Here is a 20387-nt window from a genome sequence, read left to right on the forward strand (position 1 = left end):
GTAATTGCTGCAAGCACCTCTGAGAGAAAGCTGCCCTCAAGTTTCACCTGATGCCAGACAGTCCAGTTTCTCCCCTTATGAATCTGGGTCCTCAGAGCATCACCCAGAACTGGAGTTCAGAGCAGCCGGAAGCTTTTGTCTCCCTCCCAATTGAGAAAGCCAGTCGTGTACTCAGTTGCCAGCCCGTTCTGCATGTGGGCATGCAGGCACATGCCTCCATACCTCTGCTTTCCACAGCTCCTGTGAATCTCGGTGTGCTTTTCTCTTTCCTTCTGGTTGTAGAATTTCCACTCAGCCAGCCTTCCTATGGTTCTGGATGATGTCCATTTTGTCCATTAGTTATAGCTTTGAAATTGTTGTGTGAGGCAGCAGTTTAGGTGTTTACCTAAGCTGCCATCTTGGTTTCTCATTGTGGCATATTGTCATTCATAGTATCCTATCATTATCTTTTGTATTTCTGTATTGTTTGTGATTGCTTCTCTTTCATTTTTGTTTTGGTTCATTTGAGTTTTACCTTTTTTTAATTTAGTGAGTCTAGTCAGAAGTTGATCAAATTTCTCAATCTTTTCAGAGTCAACTCTTTGTTTCATTAATATTTGTACTGTCATTTTGTTTTCAATTTCATTTAATTCTGCCATAATTTTTAATGCTACTTTCATTCTGCTGACTGTGTTGCATTTGGTCTTTTTTTTTTGTAGTTTTTAAGATTTAGAATTAAGATTTTTTATATTCAATTTTTCTTGCTTCTTGTGATAGGCCTATAAATATATAAACTTCCCACATATTACTACTTTTGCTGCATTTCATACTTTTTTATTGATATATGTTACATTGTCATTGTCTTTTATATATATGCATCTTTAGGTTTCTCTTTTTATTTCTTCTTTGATCCAGTCATTTTTTTAGTATCATACTGTTTACTCTTTAGATTATTGTGTGTTTGTAGGTTTTTTTTGTTTTTTTTGTTTGTTGTTTTTTGCATTTGATTTCCAATTTCAAAACATTGTGTTTGGAGAATCTGCTTCATATAATTTCAATCATTTTAAATTTCTTTAGGCTTGTTTTGTGTTCCAACATGTGGGTCTATCCTTCAGAATGTTTTTTGTGCACTAGAGAAAAATGTATAATCTCATGTTCTGGGATGAAAGTGTTATAAATGTCAATTAGTATATTTAATCCAATGTCATTTCAAGTTGATATTTTATTATTTATTTTCTGTTTGGATGATCTATCCATAGCTGTCAATGTGGTATTTAGGTCTCCTAATATAATTGTGTTTTTATTAGTGTCTCTCTTTAGTACTGTCAGTATTTGAGTTATATATTTTTGTTCTTCCTGATTGAATGCATATATATTAAGAAGTGTTATGTCTTCTTACTGTATTATCCCTTTATCACTATAAAATGTCTATTGTTTCTTGTTACCTTTTTATTTTAAAATGTATTTTGTCAGATAGAAGTATTTTTACCCAAATTTTCTCTGGATGCCATTTACTGGTAGGATTATTTTCCAACCTTTCATTTTGAGTCAGTATTTACATTTGTACCTGAGACAAATCCCTTAAAGGCAGCATATGGTTATGTTTTTGTTTTTTGATCCAATCTGCTACCCTGTACCCTTTTATTGGTGAATTCAGTCCATTTGCATTTAGGGTGATTGTTGATGAATGAATATTTTTTGTAGACATTTTCCTTTTGTTTTCTGGTAGCTTTATTTCTCTGGTGTTTTCTTCCCCTTATGTTTCTGTCTGTTGTTTTAGTTTGGTGGTATTTTATGATTTTTCCTTCTGATTCCTAATTTTTATGCTGTGTGTCTTGGTTTTGGATTTTAGTGTGGTTAATATTATGTTTATTCCAAAAGACTTTTCATATATACAGTAGTTTTATTTCTCTGAATGCATTTTATCTTCATTGTCCTTTTCAAATTCAGACTTTACCCATTTGATTTACATTTTTTTTTCAATATCAGATATTATTCCTATTTAGGTATTGAATTCACATCCGAATTGAAGTAGCTATTGTCTTTTTCTTTTCTATATTTTAAGGCTTGCAATATTATGCTTCTGTCTGTCTGTTAGTCATTTTACACATGTTTCCCCCCCCCCCTTTTGTTATATACTTCAGTTAGATTAAACTCCAAGATAATTTTCTGGAATGGGGGTTTTCTGGTATCAAATTCTCTCACCTTTTGCATGGCTGGAAAAGTCTTTTTTTTTTTTTTCACCAGATAATATTTTTCCATTGCTCTTCAGAGAAAGTGGAAAAGAAGGAGGGACAAGAAGAGGGATAGGGAGAAGGAGAGAGAATGAGAGACTGGTTGCCTCCCACTCATTAACCCTCAACCCAGGTATATTCCAAATGGAATACTATGCTGCCATAAAGAAGAAGGAATTCTCATCATTTGCAGCAACCTGGATGGAATTGGAGAACATCATGCTGAGTGAAATAAGCCAATCAATGAAAGAGAAACACCACATGACCTCACTCATTTGTGGATAATAAAGAGCATTATAAACTGATGAACCAAAAGATAGATATAGAGACAGTAAAGCAACAAGCAGATTGTCAAATTACAGCGGGGAGGGGAGGAGGATCTGGGGGAGATAATAGATCAACCGAAGGACTTGTATACATGCATATAAGTACAACCAATGGACATAAAACTATGGGGAGGGAGGGGATATGGGGGAGGGAGGGAGGGGGGCAAAAAAATCATTAAAATATGTAAAAATAAATAAATAAATAAATAAATAAATAAATAAATAAATAAAAACACTTCAATGCTCAGAATAGTGCTGTAACCCCTTGCAACACTGGTCAGGACATGGAAAAGTCTTCTCTTTCATATCTAAAGGATAACTTTGTTGAATATACAATATTATCCTTGGCTGGTAATTTCTCTTTTCAATAGTTTGAATATTTGAATCCACTCTCTCCTAGCTTGTAAGTATTCTGTTGAGAAATCCAATGATGATCCAATGAGATTTCCTTTATAGTTTACCAACTTATTTTCTTGGCTGCCTTGAGGATTATTTTTGTCATATTTTTGGTAGTTTTAGTATAATATGACTTGGAGAAGGTCTTTTATGATTGAGATAACTAGGTGTTTTGTTTCCTTCTTATATATGAGGATATAGCTCTTCCCACATGTTTGGGAAGGTGTTGTCAACTATCATATTTGAATAGGCTCCCTGTTCTCTACTCCTTTTCTTCTTGTTGTATACCCTTCATTCTTAAATTGTTGTCTCTAATGAAGTCAGATAGTTCTCATGGAGTTCTTTCTTTTGTTACTCTCCAGACTTCCTCTGCTTGCATCAGCATAATTTTGAAAATTCTTAAATATCATTAGTTTTTTCCTTCATCTGGTAAGCTCTACTTTTTGAATTTACTAGTTCCTTCATCTCTTTTAATTTTTATTTTTGTCTGCAGAATCTCTGTTTCTTGTCTAAAATTTCAATGTCTTTTGTAAAATACTCTTTTTATCAATTGATTCTATTTATGTGTTTATTAAAATGCCTATCTGTGGTTTCTATTATCTTGATGAGTGCTTTCAGAAGCACAATCCAGAATTCTCTGGCATTTAAATCACACATTTCCATGGCTTCGAGATTATTTTCTGGAAGGATTTCATTTTCTTTCTAAGCTGCCTCATTACCTTGGTTATTCATGGTATTTGATGGATTCCTCCTCTGCTTAGGAATCTAGGAACGAGGTCTCCTTTTTGTTTGTTTTGTTTTAAATTTAAGAGTGACACTTTATTTAGTAGGGTGATAAGAAGGTTTTCTTTTCCTTTCCAGTAGGTGACACTACAGCACAATATATTTAGATTCTCTTACACTGCTCTGGCTTCTCAGATTTCTGTGGAGAGGTAAAAAAATGACCTGTATTACTCTGGGTGGTGGATGTCTCCTCTGTGACCAGGTCACATAGGTCTCAGGGCATCACCTCTGTAGGAGAATGTGCTAGGCAATGGGGTTCTGAACTTTGAAATCCCAATTCTCTCCACTGAAATGAACGCTGCCATAAGTATCATTATAAGTGGGCACATGGTGAGGTAGTAGAGATTGCTGATGCTTTTTTGGCTTGGTTCTTCTCCAAGTAATGGTGATTGCCAGACCTCAGTTGCCTCACCACTTTATCACCACCCCTGTCACAGGTATGAATTGCAAGATGCAGCTACTGCTGATGAAAATATGCTTTGCCTCTCCAGTTCTCTAGGCTGCAGATAATGGGCTCTGTAGCCTGCCACTCACTTCTACAGCTTCTTCTGGGCAGGCTACTAGCTATGGGATAGTAGTGGGGATGGCCTGGATCTATGACTTACTTTTCTACTTGGCAATGGTGGCTGCAAGACAACCTGCTTGCTGAATCTCCACTTTCTGTTTCAGCCCAGGCCACTGGGTTCAGCCATAGTGTGTACTGACGACCCAGACAGAAAGACTCTCTTTGTCTCTTTGCTTCTGTGGGATGCAAGTAGTTAAGGTGGCAAATTGATACTTCCTCTCTCCTGAGACCCACCAGTGAGCTTTGGGCTACATCTGTGGTACCTCTCTTCACAATTTTCTGTTGCCGCTTTGCTGTTTGCTTGACTTGTTCAGCTTCATTTTTAAAAAATTATCTTTATTCTTGAAAGTATTATAGATTTCACCTTTGTTTTATTTACCCATTGACCCACTCTTCCCCCGTATCCGCCAATCCCAGGCCTTGACCACTATATTGTCTGTGTCCATGAGCTATGCATATATTTATATAACTTCCCCTGTTAATCTCTCCCCACCCACCTTCCCACCACCACCTTCTCTCTGAAACTCACTAATCTTTTCCATGCTCCTATGTCTCTGGATCTATTTTGTTCATCGATTTATGTTGTTTATTAGATTCCACATATGAGTGAGATCATATGATACTTATCTTTCTCTGACTGGCTGATTTGCTTAGCATAACACTGTCCAGATTCATTCATGCAAATGGTAAGAGTTCCTTCCTTTTTACCTCCATATAGTATTCCATTGTGTAAATGTACCACAGCTTTTTTATTCAGTTATTACTAATGGGCACATGGGCTGTTTCCAAATCTTAGCTATTATAATCATGCTGCTGTAAACATAGTGATGCATATAATTTTGGATTGGTGTTTTGAGTTTGCTAGAAGTTGGATCACTGGATCAAATGGGAGTTCCATTTTTAATATTTGATTAAACTCCATACTGGTTTCCATAGTGGCTACACCAGTTTACATTCCAACCAGCATTATACTAAGATTCCATTTTCTCTACATCCATCCAGCACTTATTTGTTGATTTGTTGATGATAACCATTCTGACAGGTGTGAGGTGATACTTCATTTTCATTTTAATTTGCATCTCTCAGATGGTTAGTGACAGCATTTTTTTCATATGTCTCTTGGTCTACCCACAAAAACACAAGTAAAAAAGCTATTGTAATTGTGCTGCTGTAAATATAGTGACACATCCCAGATGTATCACCTCTGTATCCCTAGCACTTAGGAGAGGTAGTGGCTGAGCCAGAGATTTAGGAAAAAAAAATAAACCTACATGTTCCTTTCTGGCCGTGTGAAGAGTGAGCTGTCTTGCGGCCATAGAAGGGATGATGTAGCCAAGCATCTAGACACCCAGGTTTGAATTGAAGCCCCCACCCTATATCTATTTAGGTTCCTTAACCATTTAAAAAAATTTTTTTTGTTTTGTTTTTTAACCTTTTTTTTATTAAGGTATTATATGTGTACATATCTTATCATTGCCCCTTACTACCACCCCACTACCATACATGACCTCACCTCCCAGTGTTTTGTGTCCATTGGTTATGCTTATATGCATGCATACAAGTCCTTCAGTTGATCTCTTATCTCCCTCACCTCTCCCTTACCTGCCTGATGTAATCTGACAGTCTGATTAATGCTTTACTGTCTCTGTATCTATTTTTATTCAATAGTTTATCATGTACTTTATTATCTATAAATGAGTGAGATCATGTGTTATTTTTCTTTCATTTACTGACTTATTTCACTTAGCATAATGTGGACATCTTTTTTGGTACAAGCACAGTGCTCCATGGGGCATCAGCCTAGGGGGAACATATTTACCAATGATACACTGGTAAAGTGGTAATCTCCAAAATGTACAGGGAACTCATATAACATAACAAAAGGAAGACAAACAACTAAATTCAAAAATGTTCCAAGTAGTGGACATACAGAAAGCCAAGAGGCATATGAAAAATTCTCAAAGTCACTAATCATCCAAGAGATGCAAATCAAAATGACATTGAGATACCACCTCACACCTGTCAGAATGGCTATCACCAACAAATCAATGAAAGACAAGTACTTTCCCCCACCTTTCTGTATTAACCATTCTTCTGTCCTTAGCAGGGGAAATAAGCCGAGCAATCTGAGATCCTGTATATACAGGCATTTTACACTTAAGGAACAGCTGCTCTCCCTCACAGATGTTCCTTTTTTACTCTAAGGCCCCAGAGGATCTCAAATCCTCCTCCTTCACCTCTTCTGATCTCTCCAACCATCCCCCTGTCCCACAGCCTAGGTCTCCTTCATCTTAGCAGGCTGAGAGCAAATTACATCTCCTCTACCCTTTCTCACACCTGCTCCAGAGCAGTTTTCAGCTCTCTTCCTCCCCCAGAGACCCACTGTAAATCTATCAGGAAGGGCAGGCAGGTCACAGTTCTCAGGATCACATGAGTTTCTGTTTGCTAGCAGGGCTGAAACAGGCAGCTCACAAAGCAGTTAATTATGACTATCATTAACCCAACAAGCCTTTGTTTAAACTTCTCTGGGTTGGCAACCTTCACAAATTTTATACCTTTAAATTAACCCTAGAATTCCAAAATTTTAAACCAACACAGCAAAATTATAAATCAAGGAAAAGCAATCAAAACTTCTTTACTATCTTCCCTCTAAAGCAGGGTTTGCACTATCTTTAAACAAATTGAACAGAAAAAGAAAACAAATACTCTTATGTGTACAGCCAGTTGGCACAAAGTAGTTTTCACTTCATACAGACTCTCACACTAACATTTATATACCATACAATCTGAGATTTTTACTCCTACCAGATATTTATTCAGCATTTAAACAGTCCACCTGATTCTTGATTAATATGCCTGAGGAAGCTGTATGACTTCTAGGGAGGTAATCAAGCTTCCCCTTCCACTCACTCGGAGTAGGCCTGACTGATAGGTGCCCCTACCTTACAGTTTCTGTCGACAGGTCCAGAAGTGTCCATCTACTCTCTCCAGATGCTGGACGGGTCCTAGGCTGAGGTCTGGAAGCATCCAAAGTCCCCAGCTCAATTCTGCTAAATCAGCAAAGCAGTGCTTCCCAGAGGCCTGTCTGGCTCCCCTGGATCTCAAATCTGGCCAACCTACCGGAGGCCAAAAGGCAAGCATGTTTTGCCTTCTTAGTCAAGAAACCATTATGTTACAGAATACCAGAGAAAAACCAAACCATGCTTAGAGAAAGGAAGTTACATTTATTATGCGCAGCCCCGGAGAAAAAATGTGTCTTTCAAATTCTGGGCCCCCCAATATGTATGAAACTTTTTCTATTTATATTTTTTCTAGCTCTTTTGTCCCCAGATTTGAAATGAGACTTCTGGGTCTTCTGGGAAAGAAGGCCTGCATGCTGGTAAGGGACCATGAGACCATATCTCAAGGCCTGGCCTGGCGTCAGCAGTGACAACTCTGTCTGGGGCATAGTCCATGACCTCTCTGTAATGGGAGTAGTCTTATTTTATTTATTATTTAAGCAAGCAAGCACTTACAAAGACAAAAATAGCAGGGTTAAAATTTCAAATAGTTTTTATATAATATGGATGCTTCAGTATAGTGTCATTTGGTTCTGTTTCTTTGACAACATATGTATTTTATTCTCTATTTCTTTTTCTGACCCCTTCTTGGCATTCCCCCCTTCTTCAATTGTCTCTACTCTTCTACTACCATGTCTTTCTCTGCATTTTCCTTATTAGTCCCAAACACAAATGCCTATAGAATATTTTTGGGGGGATGGTATAAGAAAAGGTAAAAAATATTATGAAAATAACATAATTTATATCCTATTAGGAATTTTGTATATTTTAAAGCAGTATGAAGATTTACTATTCTCTAAGTTTGAAATTTTTTGTTAAGTTGCATGAGTTCTCTATAAAGTTTGGAGATTAAACCTTTATCAGAGATAACATTAAAAATATGTACTCCCATGTAGTGGGCTTTCTTGTTGTTTTGTTGATGGCTTCTTTTGCTGTTCAGAAGCTTTTCATTTTGATGTAATCTCATCGAAAAATATACCCTGTTCAAGGATTGGCAAAATCAACATCATTAAATGTCTATACTACCCAAAGCAATCTATATATTCAATGCAATCCCCATTAAAATACAAACAGCATACTTCAAAGACCTAGAACAAACTCTCCGAAAATTCATCTGGAATAAAAAAAAAAAATCCCATATAGCTGTAGCAATACTGAAAAAGAAGAACAAAATACTTCTTTGTGGATCACAATACCAATATCAAACTATACTACAAAGACACTGTTCTCAAAACTTCCTGGTACTGGCACAAGAACAGACATATAGACCATGAACAAAACAGAGAACCCAGGAATTGACCCAAGTCATTATGCTCAATTAATATTTGACAAAGGAGGCAAGAGCATACAATGGAGTCAAGAAAGACGCTGCAACAAATGGTGTTGGGAAAATTGGGCAGATGCATGAAAAAAAATGAAACTAAATCACCAACTTACACTATACACAAACATAAACTAAAAATTGATAAAGGACTTAAACATAAGACGGGTAACCATAAAAATCTTAGAAGAAGCCATAGGCAGCAAAATACTGGACATTTGTCATAGCAATATCTTTACCAATGCAGCAACTAGGACAATGGAAACTAAGGAGAAAATAAATAAATGTATTCATTTTTATTGCTGTGTAACAAATTACAACAAACTTAATGGCTTACTTTCATAATCAGGTATCCAGGTGAGCCCAGCAAAGGGTCTCATCAGGACCATACTAAGATATCCAAGCTAGTTCAGGTTGTTGTAAGAATTCATTTTCTTGTGGTTGTAAGACTAAGGTTATCATTTTCTTTAATGCTTTTGGCCAGGGACAGCTCTCAACATCAAGAGGTCACTTGAATCCCCAAATCATACACTTTTTCACCTCAAATCCCGCTCACACTGACTTCCTCTTCTAAGATCAGCCAGAGAAAATTCTCAGCGTTTAAAGGGCTCATGTGATTGGGTCAATCTCCCTATTTTAGAACAATTGACTTCAATTATATCTGCCAAATCCCTCCATAGCAACACCAAGATTTTTATTATATTGAATAACCAAGAGCCAGAGTCTTGTGCTGCCATCTTAAAATTCTGCCCACCACAGTTCTATTTTCTTATGACTTTTCATTTTAATGATGCATTCCCAAGTTTATTGTCTGATTTTGAATTGATAATTCTACCATGTTGGGTTGTATAAGTATCAGGAACCATTGATTCTAAATAGTGAGATAGGAGAATGCAGATATTTTGGATTGTATGATGGTTCTTTGTTTTAGTTTTATTTGCAATCTACCTAGCCCCAGTTTTGTATCCTCTGACATTCACTGAAAAAGTGGAGAAAGATCAAGTAAACAACAATGGTAAGATCATGGCCTTGCAATAGAATAAACCAGGATTCAGATCCACACTTCTATAGTCACTGGCACTGGGCATGCTTTATAGCCTTTCTGATTCCCAATTTTCTATAAGCTACAGACAGTGCCTTCCTCTATGATCTTTACTAGCAATGAGTGAGAGAAGTCCTCATTGTGGTTCCCTGCATATTGTAAGGATCCTGTAAGTGGTGATTATTATCATTACTTGCTCTGTAAGATTTATCTTTATATATAGGGTCACTGATATATATATATATATATATATATATATATATATATATATATATATATATATATATATATATATATATATATATATATTAGAGGGACACTGATATATATATACTAGAGGCCCAGTGCATGAAATTTGTGCATGGGGGCAGGAAGGGTGTCCCTCAGCCCAGCCTTCATCCTCTCCAATCTGGGACCCACAATCCAGGACTGCTAGCTCCCAACTTCTCACCTGCTTGCCTTCCTGATTGCCAATAACCACTTCTGCCTGAACAGCCTGATCACCCACTAACCACTCCCATGCCAGCCTGATTGATATCTAACTGCTCCTCTGCCAGCCCGTTTGCCCCCAACTTCCCTCCTCTGCTGGCCTGGTCACCCATAACTGCCCTTCCCTGCAGGGTTGATCCCTTCAACCACCCTCCCTTGCAGGCCTGGTCCCTCCTAACTGCCCTCCCCTGCTGGCCATCTTGGGTCCACATAGGGGCAGGATCTTTGACCACATGGGGGCAGCTATCTTGTGTGTTGGAGTGATGGTCAATCTGCATATTACTCTTTTATTAGATAGGATAGAGGCCTGGTGCATGGGTGGGGGCCAGCTGGTTTGCCCTGAAGGGTGTCCTGGATCAGGGTGGGGGTTCCCTTGAGGCATGGGGAAGCCTGAGTGAGGGTCCTGTGGTGGTTTGCAAGCCAGCCACGCCCCCCCCCCAACGGTGACCCAAGCAGAGGCCTGGTATCTGGGATATATTTACTTTCTACAATTGAAACTTATTAGCCTGGAGCGGAGCCAAGCCTCCTGCTTGCTCCGTGGCAGGCAGCCATTTCTGTTTGGATTTGTTTACCTTCTATAATTGAAAGTCTGTTGCCTTGAGTGGAGGCTTAAGCTGGCAAGGGCAGGTGGAAAGCTTGGCTTCCTCCATTGCAGGGGAAATGCCTTCCTCCTGCTCTCTGTGACTGTAGCTATCTTGGTTGGGTTTATTTGCATACTCGCTCTGATTGGCTGGTGGATGTGGCTTGTGGAGCAGAGTGATGGTTAATTTGCATATCACTCTTTTATTAGGTAGAATTATTGATAGTATTGTAGATATCTCCCATTATCTCTTCCCCTCCCCACCCCCCAGATCAACTTTTTAATAGCACACATTCCTAAGGCAAGTGGATCATGTGTTCCAGGGTTATTTCCCTGTCCTTGGCTGGCCAGGCAGTGTCACTTAGGCAGGCCAGTTGGGTCTGCTAGAAGGCAGGAATTTCTATCAGCTCTCCCTTGAGATGGAAAGTGCCAGCTAGGTTCAGGGGAATGTGGCAAAATGTCTCCACTCTACAGTCAGCCACTGCCACTCGAAGACTGCCAAGTTTGCTTTTCTTGATTGCTAAAGTCATAGCTTGAAATCAGCCAGTGTTTTGATAAGACTTCTTTGAATACCAGAAGATGTGAATTAAAAATGTATGTTTCAGACTGTATATTTAGGTGCTGCTTTAACACTTAGGTAGGTCATCAGCAATTATGCTTCTTAGAGATGAAATTTTCTTTTTTATTCTAAAACAAGAGGCCAGGTGCATGAAATTCATGCACTGGAGGGTGGTCCCTCAGCCCACCCTGTCCCCTCTTGGTTGTCCTACTGGCAGCTTAGGGATCCCTCAGGGGTTGTCCTACTGATGGCTTAGGCCCACAGGAGGAAATATGGCTGATCAGGGTAAGGCACCACCCCATCACCCCACTGCTGCTGCCACTGCTGGCCACTACAGCTGCTAAGATGTTTTCATCAACACGGACTCCAGTCCCTTCACCACGAAATAATAACAACTTTCTTTATGCATTTTCAAGATGTTTCTTTCATAGAGTATGACATTTTTAAAATTTCTTTCTTTCTTTTTTATCCTCACCTAAGGTTATATTTCCATTGAATTTTAGAGAATGTGGAGGAGAGAAGGAAAAAGAGAGAAACATCAATGTGAGGGGGACACTGATTGGTTGCCTCTGCATGAGCCCAAACCTGGGCCTGAGCCAGGGAGGAGCCTGCAGCCTAAAGTAAAACTGCTAAATTAGATACAATATAGCTAATGTCCTATAGGACAATAAAATCATCACTTTTTGAATTGGTGTGTCTTCTAGACAGAAATTAGTTACATCTTTAAAGCCTAAAAATTCTTTTCATCTTCTCACTTTGCTGATCATTATATGTAATTTTCCAGGGCTGTAAAATGTCAAAATATATGGAACTTATTTAATTGTAAATAGTGTGTCAGAGTTATGTGTTTCATAGAAAAGGAAATGATCATTTGGTGGGCCTCTAATGCCCAAATTATACTGAAAGTACTTACTGTCAACGTTTTCCTCTGGGCTTGTGCTGGGCCGCAGCCTGTGCTCCCAGGTTGCTTGGTGGAGTTTCCCTGGCCTCTCTGGGGCTGGCTATGGTCCTGGGAGCCTATGGTCATGGCTTGGCACATCTACCCTCACCTCCTGGGGGCAGCAATGGTCCTGGGAGGCTGCGGGCTTGGTGTTTGTCCCCAGGACCCAGGCCACTTGGTGACAGTGTATGCAATTTAACCTACCATCTTTGTTGGGTTAATTTGCATTCTCACTCCTGATTGGCTGGTGGGGATTGAGGAGGTATGGTTAATTTGCATATTTCTGTTTTGTTAGTGTAGATATACATTGAGTGGCCAGATTATTATGCTATTAACACATAATAATCTGGGCACTCAGTATATAAATTAGAGTCCCAGTGAATGAATTCATGCATGAGTGGGGTCTAGCCAGCCTGGCCAGGGAGAGGGGCATGAGTGGTTGGCTGGCCTGCCTGCTGGTTGATCTCCTAGTCAAGAGGACAATTTGCACATTAACCTTTTATTATATACTGTGTTTCCCCGAAAATAAGACATCCTCCAAAAATAAGACCTAGCGCATGGAAAGATAAGACATCCCCTGAAAATAAGACCTAACGCAACTTTGGGAGAAAAAATTAATATAAGACACTGTCTTATTTTCGGGGAAACAGGGTAGGATATACACTGAGTGGCCAGGTTATTATGTGTTCAGAGATCATAATAATCTGGCCACTCAGTGTATATCTTTATTGATTTCAGAGAGGAAGGTAGAGAGAGAGAAATATTAATGATGAGAGAGAATCACTCATTGGCTGCCTCCAGCATGCCTCACACTGGGGATCAAACCCACAAACCAGGCATGTGCCCTGTCCAGAAGTTGAACAATGATCTCCTGGTTCATAGATCAATGCTCAACTACTGAGCCACACCTGCCAGGTTGCATATTTCTTTTTATCTAAACTTCCTACTATTTCGAGCTTTAAAATCGCCAGTAGTGAAAGCTTATAGTTGTGTAGAAATTTTCTGTACATGTGCTTTTTCTTGAGCTTATGCATGGCTTTTTAAATTGTACAATATATACAAATGCTTTGGAATAACCCAGTTTTCCAAAGGATAAAGCTCTCTAGCATGTCCTCCCAGATTATATGTGCTCTACTGAATGTTTTTACTGCAGTCTTTGTCCCAGATAGATTTGGAGATTTTTAAAAATCACATTACAGTGCTTTTGAGTGATTTTTGCTGCTTTTGCAATATGAATGAGTTCATGGAAAGGGGAAACAGAGAAAGGCATCTTGTGTTATTTTTTCTGGTACACTTCTGACAGGTTAAATAAGGGACTAACAAAATGACTTGTTTGTGTTTGATGTCTTTCTTTAAAGGAATGTTTGAATGTAGGATCTGTATGTATGGGTATATGGGTAAGTCATGTTAATTTCCATATTTTGTTTAGGGTGCAAGGATGTGAAGACTACCAGTATATCATGGGGTAAATTGTGGGAAGCCCCCAAGTGGCAACATGAAATCTGTATTATATCTCACACTGGGAACCTTAGTTCTGTGCAGGTAATGTATTTCCTTAGAAAATAATCACATGGGTTGTTTTGCCTATCAGTGAATATCAAGTTGCCAATCACCCTACAAGTGTAAGGAGGTGTGTGTGTGTGTGTGTGTGTGTGTGTGTGTGCACGCGTGTGTGTGTGTCTGTGTGTGTAGAGGTGCTAAGTAGTGATACTGTGCAACTGTCCTGTTTTAAGCTCCAAATCATCCCTAAGTTTCTGCATTTTCCTAGAGACTTTGATCTTTCTCTGGGAAAATTGGATGCCATATCCACAATTATTTGCATACATTTTTCTACTTTGCCTATCTATATACTCTCATTAGATTGTGACTTTATTTCTGAATTCTCTTATAGAATTGTTTCCTTTGTAATGTTTTTAATTATGATTATCCTATAGATGTTTGTGGGAAAATTACAATAAAATGTAGTTAGTCTACCATGTTGAAATGGAAAAATACTTAAATTCTTGACTTTTGTATGAGGATGTTTCTGTTCTCCAACAATCTTGAAAACAAATTTGCATGTGCTGGATAATCCTATGTAATAAAGAGGGAATATGCTAATTGACCCTCAGGCCATTGCAAAGATGGCAGCACACACAGCCAATAAGGAGGGAATATGCTAATTGACTGCCCCACCCTCAAAGATGGCAGTGCCCACAGCCAATAAGGAGGGTATATGCTAATTGACTCCCATGCGCTCAAAGATGATGGTACATACAGCCACAAGATGGTGGCACCCAGTTCCTTCAGCCCTGTTGGGCAGCAGGCACTGAGTAAGGCTGGACCTGCACCTAGGTGGACCCTGTCACTCCACACACCTGCCTCCGGAGTCCCCTAGTCCCCCCAGCCTTCCAGCTGCCCAGGACCAGCCCAAGGCACAGGCAAACTGTGGATGGTGGCTGTCCAGCTGCCCAGGGCTACCAGCGACTCAGGTAACCAGGGCTGGCCAAGGCTTGCACTACTGGCAGTGGCAGCAGCAGAGGTGTGATGGAGTGTCACCTTCTCCTGATTGCCAGGTCACCTCCTGCCCCTTAGGGCTCCTGGACTGTGAGAGGGGGCAGGCAGGGTTGAAGGACCCCCCTCCAGTGCATGAATTTTCATGCATTGGGCCTTTAGTATAAGAATAAGAAATAGTAATCTAACATGAAACTGCCTGGACTCTGTTCTACACTGCTTAAACAATATAAAGAGGATCTGTAAAATAAAATAAAAACAGCAGCATTTAAATGTGAATTATACAAGTCTAAAATTCTTCTTTTGGCATAATTTAAAATTCAAAATATATAATCTGGAAAGAATACACACTAGGTATTGTTTTTCTCCTATAACAAATGGAAAATTATGAGCTAAAGCTTTTATTTATTCTGCTATGAAACTGTATTACTGTTTTAAATTTATATAATTAAGACCAAGTGTTATTTTAATATATTAAGAATTTTTTCTTCTGTGCCTACTATACATAAATAATTACTGTTAAAGATCTGAACATCAACCATCTGTAAACAATTAGAAAATCATTTTTTTGAAAGTTGATAATTATGTACCTTCTGTTATGCGGACTGCCTTAGTAGAATTATCTGTAACAACATAATGTTTTTATTATAAGGAAAATTTACACAACATAGAAATTATTTTATCATGTATTAACAGGTATGATGAATATATCTTTTCTTTTGTTTCAAAATATTTAGATGCTTAGTAGTGAAAAGGCCATTTTTAGATCTAATGCTATTTGAATATTATTTCATTTCTTTATTAATTCAACAGGTTTTGAGCACCTACTAAATCCCAGGCATGTGAATATGTATCATGAAAAAAGTGGCAAACAATAAAGGTCACAGACCTCATTAAACCTTTGGGGGACCCCTAAATTTTTTTTTAACCAGGTAAATGTAAATAAACTATTAAAATATTTATAAATTATGATAAAATCTAATCAAATCAATAATACAGTGAAAAGCTAAGTGTTTTCCTGGCAGAAGGAATAAAAAGAGTGTTGCCTTGAGATTAAAACTGTTGCAGTCTTTAAAAATTAATTTCATTGTATTGAAATTATGTGTTTATGGGTGCAATATAGCAGTGGCTCTTAAGTGTATCATCTCTGATGTCAAACAGTTGATGCTAAAATCCAAGTTTACTACTTCCCCTAAGTTGCCACACAGGATGTAAGATTTTCTGGACAAGTAACATTATCTGAGCCATGAATATAATAACTTAATCAATTATAGTTATGCATATTGTTTTGTTCCATTATTATTGAGATATAATTGACATAATATTTTGTAATTTTAAGATGTACAAAAAGTGACATTTAATACATGTATATATTCCAATATTATTACAAGCATAGTGTTAGTTTTTTATATTTTCTATTACATTATGAAAAATCAGTTAATAAACTATATATTAATAATTATTGTGACTCAAGATCCAAATAAAGTGTTTTAGTCAACATTTGTTTAATAGATTTAACAATGAAAGATATGATTACAAATGCTGATGTTTCATTTGAAATCATTGGTTTATTTAGGGATATGTAAAATATATAACATAGTGTATGGAGGGTTACTTTTTGAAAATATTTCAGGAAATTCTCATTGTACAACCACACAGCAACATGGCAAACTGTCATTACCATCTACTGGCCTTAAGTGTGTACACCATAAGACAAGCAGGTGGCAATATATGTGAAATATTCTTTTCATCATGTTGTCAATACCTTTTCCAATTAACTTTGATACTTAGCTAGATCATAAAAGTCATTAGCAGTATTAATAACTGTATAATATTTATTTTATACTAGAGGCCCGGTGCATGAAATTTGTGCACAAGGGTGTATCCCTCAGCCCAATCTCCACCCTCTCGAATATGGGACCCCTCAAAGGTAGTCAGACATCCTTCTTACAATCCAGGAGTGCTGGCTCCCAACTGCTTACCTGTCTGCCTTCCTGATTGTCCCTAACCACTACTGCCTGCCAGCCTGATCACCCCCTAACCACTCCCCTGCCAGCCTGATTGATGCCTAATTGCCCTCCCCTGCAGGCCTGGCTACCCCCAACTGCCCTCACCTGCAGAACTGTGTCCCCCCAACTGCCCTTCCCTGCAGGCTCAGTCATCCCAAACTTTCTTCCTCTGCCAGCCTGGTCACCATAACTGTCCTTCCCTGCAAACTTGATTGCTCCTAACTGCCCTTCCCTACAGGCCTGGTCCTTCCCAACTGCCCTCCACTGCTGGCTTGATCTCCCACAACTGCCCTCCCTTGCAGGCCTGGTCCCTCCCAACTGCCTTTCATTGCTGACCATCGTGTGGTGGCCATCTTGTGTCCACATGGGGGCAGCCATCTTGTGTGTTTGAGTGATGGTCAATTTGGATATTACTCTTTTATTAGATAGGATAGAGGCCTGGTGCATGGGTGCGGGCCAACTAATTTGCCCTGAAGGGTGTCCTGGATCAGAGTGGGGGATCCCTTGGGGCATGAGGCGGCCTAGGTGATTGGTCTGTGGTGGTTTGCAGACCAGCCACGCCCCCCCCCCCCCCCCCCCAGTAACCCAAGCAGAAGCCCTGGTATCTGGGATTTATTTATCTTCTATAATTGAAACTTTGTAGCCTTGAGTACAGTCCAGGGCCCGCCAGAGTGTGCAGGGAAGCTTGGCTTCTTCCATTGCCTGGGAAACCCAAGAGTCCTGCCTGCTCTGTAGTTGCAGCCATCTTGGTTGGGTTAATTTGCATACTCACTCCTGATTGGATGGTGAGCATGGCTTGTGGGATTAGCGGAGGTGAAGTCAATTTGCATATAACTATTTTATTAGATAGGATGAACTAACATCAGTCCTTCTGAAATATTTGGAGGTGTGCATTAAGTGAAATAAGCCAGTCAAAGAATGGGAATTATCACATGATCTCACTCATATGTGGAATCTAATGAACAAAATAAACTGATGACAAAATAGATCCAGAGACATAGAAGCATGAAACAAATTGTCAAATCTCAGAGGGAGTGCAGGGGTGGGTGGGAAGTGATTAACCAAAGAACTTATATACACACTAGTGGCCCAGTGCATGGAATTCATGCCTATTAAAAGGGAATTAATTAGAGAAAATATTTTAATATTATTTTCCCTTTCTCTATAATAGAAGTGTCAGAGATAAAAGAAAATTAATAAAATATATATGAAAATCTCCCTCCTGTCAGAGTCTGGGACATGCCACAGGACTCAGAGACAAGTCCCTGCCCACTTGTGTGCTCCTTGAAATTGCAGGAGACCTAGGCCTGGCCAGCCCCACCCCTGTTAAGCCCTGCAGGGTAGGGTGTGCAGTCTCAGGTCCTCTGTCCCGGTGACATGCAGGAGGCACAGCCTCAGGCCCCCCATCAAGCCCCGCCATAATATACTTTCTTCTCAAGTGCATATGGGACATATGTACACTTAGATCACATGTTGGGACACAATCTAAGTCTCTACAAGTTAAAAAAAATTGAAATAATATCAAGGATCTTCTCAGATGACAATGGCATGAAATTAGAAACCAACTACAATAAAAACACTCAAAAACATTCAAACACATAGATGCTATGTAACATACTATTAAACAATGAATAGGTTACCAAAGAGATCAAAGAGTGAATAAATGACTTCCTGTAAACAAATAAAAATGAACACACAACAACCAAAAATCTATGGGACAGAGTGAAAGCAGTCCTGAGAAGGAAGTTCATAGTATTACAGGCCTACCCCAAAAAAACAAGAAAAAATTTAATAAGTTATCTAAGCCTACAATGTAAAGCATTAGAAAGAAAACAAGAAAATCACAAAGTAAGTAAAAGGAAGAAAATAATAAATATTAGAGCAGAAATAAATGTCATAGGAACTTAAAAATTCAAAAGATCAATAAAAAGAAGTTGTTTCTTTGAAAAGATAAACAAGATAGTGAACTTATAACCAGACTCATCAAGAAACAAAGGAAGAGGACCCAAATAAAAAATCAGAAATGAAAGAAGGGAAGGGACAACTGACCCTACAGAAACATAAAGGATCATAAAAAATATCCTTGAATAACTATATTCCAACAAACAGGACAACCTGGACAAAATGGACATATACCTAGAAAAATCTTCAAAAACTCTATTAGGTATATAGAAAATCTGAATAGGCCTACAACTACTGATGAAATTGAAGCAGTAAAAGAAAAAGAAGAAAAAAAAAAAAAAACAGCAAACAAAAGCCCTTTTTCATAGGACTTCACTGGGGAGTTTTACAAAAAATAACTAATATCTTTTCTTTTCAAACTGTTCCAAAAAATTCAAGATGAAGGAACTCTTCCAAGGTCTATGAGGCCAACATTACCCTAATTCCAAAACCAGGTAAAGTCACTACAAAGAAAGCCAATTACATGCCAATATCTCTGATGAACATAGATGCTAAAATCCTCAACAAAATATTAGCAAATCAGATCCAACAAAAGATTAATAAGATCACACATCATGAATAAGCAGTATTTATTCCAGGGATTCAAGGCTGGTACAATATTTGTAAACCAATAAGTGTGATACATCACATAAACAGATTGGAAGACAAAAATCACATGATCATATAAATTGATACAGAGAAAACACTTGACAAAATCCAACACCCCTTTTTCTTTTTTAACCCCACTTGAATATATTTCTTATCCATTGTTTTTTTTTTTTGCTTTTTTATTGTTTAAAGTACGATATTACAGATAATAGTACACATGTCTCCTTTTTTCCCCAATTGACCTTTCTCCAGTTTCCCTACCCCCCCCCCCCCCCAGCACATGCCCTCACCTCCCTCCCTCAGCCCGGCCTGCACCCTCTCTAATCTGGGACTCCTACACCTTTTTCTTATCTAGCTAACCTCTTCACATTAAAAAATAATAATAACTGAAATACCACCTATTCTAGGGGATCTCTTTGAATAAATCTCTTTACAATCTGCATTAAGTATATTCATGATATACTATTATTTTTCATTAGCAGCAATTTAGAGAGGATGCAATCTGCTTCTCAAGAATGAGAATTGAATTCTTTCTTGTTGCTCTTGTAATAGCGAAGTTTATCCAATTTATATTTGATTCAGTTTCTAGTTGGATCCCTGCTTTTTTTTAAGCATTAAATTTGAGTTGTGATATTAAATCTCACTTGTAATCAAGCCTGTCAGTCTTTCTATCTGAATATTTCTGTAATACCTATCACTTTATCATACAAGAGATTGTGTTCATTTATAGAAACTAACAATAAATGTCACCTGATCATTTAGTAATATTTTATAACAAGATGTATTATTCTAGTAATTTAACTATTACAAAACTGAGGCATACAGAGATACATCACATTGAAAATAAAGAATGTCTCAAATATCAAAGCATAGTACACTTAGGGCCTCCTTTGTTCTGTGCCTCAAATATCATAACATAATACACAGTTCTCATGGAACACAGATTTCTTTAAAATAGGAAGGGGTGCCATACTTATAAAGCAGCTACTTCCACACATATATATTTTAATTCATAGCACATACTCTTTGTACTAATTGTTGGAAAATCACCCTAGCAATCAC

This window comes from Pipistrellus kuhlii, unplaced genomic scaffold (genome assembly GCF_014108245.1).
Source record: "Pipistrellus kuhlii isolate mPipKuh1 unplaced genomic scaffold, mPipKuh1.p scaffold_m20_p_16, whole genome shotgun sequence".
Classification (NCBI taxonomy): domain Eukaryota; kingdom Metazoa; phylum Chordata; class Mammalia; order Chiroptera; family Vespertilionidae; genus Pipistrellus; species Pipistrellus kuhlii.